The sequence below is a fragment of the Candoia aspera genome, chromosome 1, assembly GCF_035149785.1.
Source record: "Candoia aspera isolate rCanAsp1 chromosome 1, rCanAsp1.hap2, whole genome shotgun sequence".
Taxonomy (NCBI): Eukaryota; Metazoa; Chordata; class Lepidosauria; order Squamata; family Boidae; genus Candoia; species Candoia aspera.
Window position 1 is genome coordinate 145,161,288 of NC_086153.1, and position 8,614 is coordinate 145,169,901.

Here is an 8,614-nt window from a genome sequence, read left to right on the forward strand (position 1 = left end):
TTCATCCTCCAATCATCTTGGGCTTTATAAGTAATGATGAGCACTTAGATTTGTACTTGAGAGCCAATTGGTAATCCACTGCTAAACTTGCTACCTCCATTTAGCAGGCAGGCTCCTGCATTTTGGACTAACTGTACCTTCTGAGATGTTCAAAGGGCCCCCATGTTGCAGTAGTCTAACCATGAGTGCTGAGAGCACAAGTGCTCTGTGGCATCCTGTATTGGAGTAACCAAGCCGCAAATATTCTTCCTCCATGAACAGAAAGCAGCAGAACTACTGTAATATGGTACTTCCAGTCTCAATCCTTGCAGAAGGATACTATGATTGATAATACTGAAAGCCACCAGGAGGCTTAATACAACCAGGAGGGGCACAATCTCGTAATCCAGGCCCCAACACAGGTCATCCATCAGGATGACCAATGCCATTTATGTCCCAAATCCAGGCCTGAATCCTGACTTGAAAGAGTCTAGATAATCTATTTCCTCTTTAGGTGATACCCCACCATCTTCTCCAATCATGATGAATTTCCAGGATACTCAGACGGCCTCTACAGAGAGCTGGTCTTCTTCAAGGAGCATGGCACAATTGCCTCCCTCAAAGATGTGTTAATTCTTCTCAGATCCAATGACACCTACTCCACCCACCTGCCCATGCAAGTTAGGTAGGGTATGGATCCAGCCTATAGTAGCAGAGCTCATAACACAGAGCCACATGCTTGGCTTCTACAATCTCAAAAGAATTCCAGATGGTCTTGCAAGACCCTGCTGAAGTGGAGTCCAGAGGATCTCACAAAGATGTCTCAGTAGCCTGTGGCAGGACATTCTCCCCCATCTTTCCCCAAAACATAATCTCGAACAAAACTGTTGGAGGTGAGTCTGCAAGTGCAATAAGTATACAGTAGTTATGTATTTGCATGTTAGTGCTTTTATTGTTAAAGTGTACTTCTTGACACAACTTAGCTCTACAGTGATAAAAAGGATTGTTCCCAAAACTTTGGATATCACATAGTGCAAGTTCTAGACCCATTTTCTTAGCAGTCTCACTGAAATCAATACAATTTACTTCTGGTGAAAAAATTCTGGAAGAAACAATGGTAAGCCACTTATCCTAGTACCAAGAAAACTGCATGTATGTATCTATGTACATAACCACAGAGCCAAGGCAGACTTGAAAGTAACTTTACTACTACTTTTTTAGACATGTATGGGATTGGTTGTACCACAAATCTCTTTTTCCCCCACTTCAGTATTAGAGAGCAAGAGCATTTTGTTGGATATGTGACTGTGTTCTGATTTTGATCACCTAACAATAAAACCATTTTCTTTAAAAATATATTCTTTTTCACCCATCCATTATTAAAACCACTCTGCGGAACCTTCTGATACTGACCAATAGATGGTAGGGTTTAGAAGTGAGGCACATTTATGTATGAATAAAGTGATGGGTATCTACGTCCTCATTTCTGTCTCACATCAGGCTTCCATGGCAAGACATTCTTCTCATTTATAATTCTTAGTTTGATTACTACTACAGAAACTCCTGAAAAAAAATTATTTCTACAATAAGTTCTTAAATACTTTGAAGATGAGAAAACACCAAATCAATACATGGGAGAGTAAACATAAAAACAGAAGAGAAGAGCAAAGAGCACAGACTTATATTTATTGTGATCAATATAACACATCAACTCTTTTTCAACAGCAAATTCAGTCTTGCCTGTAAAGAGTCATATCAATCATTGACAATAAAGAGCCAATTCAAAGACTGAAAATGAGCACCTATCTTGAAATCCAGGACTTCAAGTCCAGTGCAATAGTTTCTTTCCAATAAAACAAAACCATCTTCTTAGCTACTCTCCTAACAGCCAGGAACCACGCTGAGACAAGGAATAGGTCTCTAGTGTTTATTTACTGCTACATTAGACAGAAAATCCTAACAAACTGAAGAAGCGTGGGAAAAACCCAGACAGATAAACCCCAAAGTCAAGGCAGGTCTGATCTGTGTCTCTTTGAATGGCTGCTTAACTCCTCAGTACTACGCATGCGTTTTCCCCCCTGGATAGAGGCCCCCTCCTGCTCGCCATCAGTACTCATGACAGCTCCCATCCAAAATGCTTCATAATCCAATAAGCCCCAGGTTTTCAAAATTCTTTCCACAAAATCATACTAACAATGGTTTAGATAACAAACCCAAGGCAGCAGCTATAGAACAAACCCAAATCATACATGTCCGAGTCCTTCCAAATTCAGGACATCTCCGGCCTGGAAATATTGACACCCCTCCTAAACATTCACTGAGGTGTATTCATGGCAAGAGATGCCCCCCACCAAAGAAGAGGAATCCCATCTCTCCATGCTTGCTGGACTGTTTACAGTAATTACGGACATGGGGTGTATTAGCATTTGCATTTCGATTAGGCACTGGCAAGGGGATTAATAGCGACCCTACCTAGCCCTTCATTGCCCATATAAAAAGTCTACAGTGGAACAGGGGGGCTGGTTATTTTGGCATCAGCCACTTCTCTGGGGTAAAATCTAGTACAGTGCAGCCCCAGATACTGTGTATTCAGTTTGGGGAAATCGCAGGGATCAGCACACTCGGAGTGCAATGGCTGGGCCTCACCCTGGGAAAACCTCCTTTGTGATCAAGGTATCTCCCCTGCCAGATAAGTATATTCAGTTACAACTGTATTTCCATTTCATGAGACTGCAGAGACATAAGGCTCTTGCTCCCCATTTCTGTTCCCCTCCATTTTGCACAGTAATTAGAAGAAAGCTTTAGTCCTGGCTTAGTAGCAAACATGGTTATGCAGATTATGGTTGGCAGGGTTCAGACAAACCAGCATACTATGATTTGCTGCTAAACCAAGATCAGACATATGAATAAGGAAGGAGGGATGGAGGAGGGAGAAGGAGTATATGTATATGAGAGCCAGTTTGGTCTAGTGGTTAAGGTGCTGGGCTAGAAACCAGGAGACTGAGAGTTCTAGTCCCACTTTAGGCACGAAAGCCGGCTGGGTGACTTTGGACCAGTCACTCTCCCTCAGCCCAACCCACCTCAGAGGGTTGTTGTTGTGGGGAAAACAGGATGTTTGCCACCTTGAGTTATTTATAAAAATAATAAAGGTGGGATTAAATAAATAAATAAATAATGCCGGGCTTTGGTTTACGGTGTAATATTATGCCCGCTTATCTGGGACTACGGCCCACTGAATACTATGGGAGTTACTTCTCTATAATACCGGGCACCGAAAAGTATTATATTAAGTGCAAAGTACCATCCAAATGTCCTAAGAATGGGTTTGCATGGATGATAATGCCTCAGCCGTACTATCTGTGTTAACTCATTCTGAGAACTGCACTGATCTGGAATACAGGAACATTTTATGTGAAACTACCAACAAATCAACATTAAAAGAAATATGATCTATACAGCGAGAACATTCATTCCATTGTCCAGGCAACAAGTGGAGATTGTGTGCACTAGCTGAAGATACAACTTTTAACAGTCGCAGACTTTTAAGATTATACTTTTACATGACAGATAATATCGTGCAAGAAAAATAGAGCAAGCACAGAGAAACAATTCAGGTACTCAGCCGCATCCCGTATCAACAAAATTTACTCAGAAAAGGAATATAAAGTTCAAAAGCCTTAGAGACCCTGAAGAAATATTTTCCCCACCCATCCCATTCCCCTCTTGCTCATTCTTTATGAAAAATCCATGAGAACCGTCTGCTCGGAATGTTTTGGTTTGCAGCCTGATTGAATCTTGGACAAGATACCACACAAAGCATACAACAAAACAGCAACTTACCAATCATAGTAACAATTGTTGATTTCAGATTTATCACCACCCTTAGGAAGGGAATATTCCCTAATGCTGTAGCTTCTCAAGCAAAGGAAAACTGCCAGAGGTGAAGTAATACGAAACATAATTGCATTCTGTTTCTTTTCTCTTCTTTTGTTTTCATGCATGAAGCTAGACGCTGATAACAGTCCCTTTTCGTATATTCTCTTTTGCTCATCAACAAACGTGTTCGGAGACGAGAAACTGAAATGCTGCAGCTATGGACCGTTCATGAAATTGCCAGTATTTAATCAGGCTTCGCTGGAACATAACCAGTTTCTTTCAATATTGACTGATAATGTGAAAACTTGCAACTTCAACCTCTGGAAACAAATACATTCGTATCAAATGCAAGAAGGGGCAGAGAAGGGGAGAAGGGGCAGAGAAGATTACCCAACGCATGCATACATGTCTGATTTTAAGTCCTTCTGTAATTTAAAACAAGCGTATGTGATGATTCTTAGTGAACTTTCCGAACCATTTTTGAAGAGGAAATGCTGTTATGCAGATACCTTGCTGCCTGTGGCAGACATACACAGAGGTGATGCTCAAAAGTAGTTTATATTAATCAGTTCTTACACACTCATTTCCAACTCTTTCACAGCAACCTTTGCTTTACAAAGAGGAAACACAAAAACTGCAGGAAAGTCCCAAGAAATCCACTTGGACTACACAAGCATGTCTTCCCTTTTCCTCCAGCATCACGAGGCCTGAATCCATTAATCACTAACTTCTGTCTCCAAAGTAGAAAACAGGGAGCTGGCCACCAGAATTCTCCCTAAAACTAAGACCCTTTTTGCACCCTGTCACAGTGACCGTGCCAAGAAAGGTAAACAAAAATAGCTATGCAGGCAGAATTATGAGACAGATCGACTGTGGCAGGTGAAGTTTGGCAGTCTGGGTCTGATTTTCAAGCAAGGGATCAGAGCCAAAACCAAGGCATTACCACAGTAAATTAACCATATTCCAAAAGTTACGAGGCTCATTTCTTTTCACTTCTACTTTCATTTTACATTAGCAATATTTGCCACTTCTCATTTAAAAGCCAGTAATGCTGTTTTAGAGGTGACACAGAACCAGATTGACATTTTCCGTTAGACTCATTTTGGCATTACCTTCTGGGAACATAACTGACAATAAGTACAAAGGAAAAAAAAGTGTCAAGTTCATTAGCTATTCAGAAGATACAGATCTGCTATCTCCATGGCACTCTTCACTATGCAGATAGGAGCATACTCAAATGGGTATTGAACTTTACCATAACAGCAAAATGTAATCCCTTTTGGAGAAGAGACATGCAACTGAATTCAGTCCAGGGGCTGCATTTGGCTCTGGAATGGTGTGCTGGGGGCTCCATTTCAAAAAGTAGATGGGACCAGGAGAAAGAAATGAATGGAACCTGGATAAATCAAACTCAAAAGTTGTTAATTGTTTAATTTAAACGTTACATTGGTTTTTGTGGAATGAAGCAGCCATTAGGCTTTAATTATTAATAACAAATACACTAGGAGTCATCATACAGAGTTTCAGGCTAAAGTGTAATCAGTATAGAACTTTACCTCACATTTCTCCCTGGGAGTTGATTACCTGGAGATGGTTTTGGAATGAAGGAAAGAAATCAAACTGAAGTTTAAATAAGAGAAGATAGAGCTCTAGCCCCGTGCAAGTGTGTATCCTGAACCCATGAGGTCTGCAAGTGAGATCAGATGGGACATGCATGAAATCCCCACCTCAGTGTTCCTTGCCCTCCATATTCCCAGCCCTGCCTGTTTTGAGCTGGAAAGTCTGTGGAAGGTTTTTGTGCATGTGCTGAAAAGCAATAGAAGTTTCTCTGCAGTTGAGAACCCTGACAAAGGAGCGATTCTGATCATACTGAGTGTGTGCTACTTGCAATTAAGAGAGTACAGGTAGTAACCTCTCCAGATCTCTCTATTCATTTGGGAAGATCAAGGACAGAAAGGATAGGTGCCCTGTATGCATACTGGCATCACTTCCCGTTTACATTCTTCACTTAAATAAGAGGCAGGCCTTTATACAGCTACACAGAACAGGGAAAGCAAGATACAGATGGCACCGCACTGGGAAGGAAAAATGAGAAAATCCTCTTGCACGAGCATCGTTGCCTAAGAAATGTCCTGGATTCAGTCCAAAGGTCTTAAGACAAACAATACAATCATCCTCTTAAAGGTAAGTCTGCAGATTGTAAAATGCCTTGATTAAAAACTGCCTTTAGAAACCAACTGTAATCAGATCTCAATGGTGGAATAGCAAGACGTTTTGTTGTTGTTGTTTATTCGTTTAGTCGCTTCCGACTCTTCGTGACTTCATGGACCAGCCCACGCCAGAGCTTCCTGTTGGTCGTCAACACCCCCAGCTCCCCCAGGGACGGGTCCGTCACCTCTAGAATATCATCCATCCATCTTGCCCTTGGTCGGCCCCTCTTCCTTTTGCCTTCCACTCTCCCTAGCATCAGCATCTTCTCCAGGGTGTCCTGTCTTCTCATTATGTGGCCAAAGTATTTCAGTTTTGCCTTTAATATCATTCCCTCAAGTGAGCAGTCTGGCTTGATTTCCTGGAGGATGGACTGGTTGGATCTTCTTGCAGTCCAAGGCACTCTCAGAATTTTCCTCCAACACCACAGTTCAAAAGCATCGATCTTCCTTCGCTCAGCCTTCCTTATGGTCCAGCTCTCGCAGCCATATGTTACTACAGGGAACACCATTGCTTTAACTATGCGGGCCTTTGTTGTCAGTGTGATGTCTCTGCTCTTAACTATTTTATCGAGATTTGTCATTGCTCTTCTTCCAAGGATTAAGCGTCTTCTGATTTCCTGACTGCAGTCAGCATCTGCAGTAATCTTTGCACCTAGGAATACAAAGTCTTTCACTGCTTCTACATTTTCTCCCTCTATTTGCCAGTTATCAATCAAGCTGGTTGCCATAATCTTGGTTTTTTTGAGGTTTAGCTGCAAACCAGCTTTTGCACTTTCTTCTTTCACCTTCATCATAAGGCTCCTCAGTTCCTCTTCACTTTCAGCCATCAAAGTGGTATCATCTGCATATCTGAGATTGTTAATGTTTCTTCCAGAGATTTTAACTCCAGCCTTGGATTCCTCAAGGCCAGCTTGTCGCATGATGTGTTCTGCATACAAGTTGAATAGGTAGGGTGAGAGTATACAGCCCTGCCGTACTCCTTTCCCAATCTTAAACCAGTCTGTTGTTCCGTGGTCTGTTCTTACTGTTGCTACTTGGTCGTTATACAGATTCTTCAGGAGGCATACAAGATGACTTGGTATCCCCATACCACTAAGAACTTGCCACAATTTGTTATGGTCCACACAGTCAAAGGCTTTAGAATAGTCAATAAAACAGAAATAGATGTTTTTCTGAAACTCCCTGGCTTTTTCCATTATCCAGCGGATATTGGCAATTTGGTCTCTAGTTCCTCTGCCTTTTCTAAACCCAGCTTGTACGTCTGGCAATTCTCGCTCCATGAACTGCTGAAGTCTACCTTGCAGGATCTTGAGCATTACCTTACTGGCATGTGAAATGAGTGCCACTGTTCGATAGTTTGAACATTCTTTAGTGTTTCCCTTTTTTGGTATGGGGATATAAGTTGATTTTTTCCAGTCTGATGGCCATTCTTGTGTTTTCCAAATTTGCTGGCATATAGCATGCATTACCTTGACAGCATCATCTTGCAAGATTTTGAACAGTTCAGCTGGGATGCCGTCGTCTCCTGTTGCCTTGTTATTAGCAATGCTTCTTAAGGCCCACTCAACCTCACTCTTCAGGATGTCTGGCTCTAGCTCACCGACCACACCGTCAAAGCTATCCCCGATATTGTTATCCTTCCTATACAGGTTTTCTGTATATTCTTGCCACCTTTTCTTGATCTCTTCTTCTTCTGTTAGGTCCTTGCCATCTTTGTTTTTGATCATACCCATTTTGGCCTGGAATTTACCTCCAATGTTTCTAATTTTCTGGAAGAGGTCTCTTGTCCTTCCTATTCTATTGTCTTCTTCCACTTCCGCGCATTGCTTGTTTAAAAATAATTCCTTATCTCTTCTGGCTAACCTCTGGAATTTTGCATTTCATTGGGCATATCTCCCCCTATCACTGTTGCCTTTTGCTTTCCTTCTTTCTTGGGCTACTTCTAGTGTCTCAGCAGACAGCCATTTTGCCTTCTTGGTTTTCTCTTTCTTTGGGATGTATTTTGTTGCCGCCTCCTGAACAATGCTGCCAACTTCTGTCCAGAGTTCTTCCGGGACCCTATCTACTAAGTCCAGTCCCTTAAATCGATTCTTCACCTCCACTGCATATTCCTTAGGAATATTAGTGAGCTCATATCTAGCTGATCTGTGGGTCTTCCCTAATCTCTTTAGTCTGATCCTAAATTGTGCAAGAAGAAGTTCGTGATCTGAACTACAGTCAGCTCCAGGCCTTGTTTTTACCGACTGTACAGATGTCCGCCACCTTTGGCTGCAAAGGATGTAATCAATCTGATTTCGGTGTTGTCCATCTGGTGAAGTCCATGTATAAAGCCGTCTCTTAGGTTGTTGGAAGAGAGTGTTTGTTATGCAGAGTGAATTGTCTTGGCAAAATTCTATCAGCCTGTGTCCTGCTTCGTTTTGTTCTCCCAGGCCATACTTACCTGTAATTCGAGGTGTCATTTGACTGCCCACCTTAGCATTCCAGTCTCCTGTGATGAAAATAACATCTCTTTTAGGCGTGTTGTCCAGTAGGTGCTGCAGATCCTCATA

The 8,614-nt window shown here is 41.9% G+C and overlaps 1 pseudogene; it reads right to left on the bottom strand.

The window, feature by feature from the left end:
* Positions 1-2,525: 2,525 nt before the first annotated feature.
* On the bottom strand, positions 2,526-2,676 carry LOC134488726 (U1 spliceosomal RNA; annotated as a pseudogene).
* Positions 2,677-8,614: the final 5,938 nt, after the last annotated feature.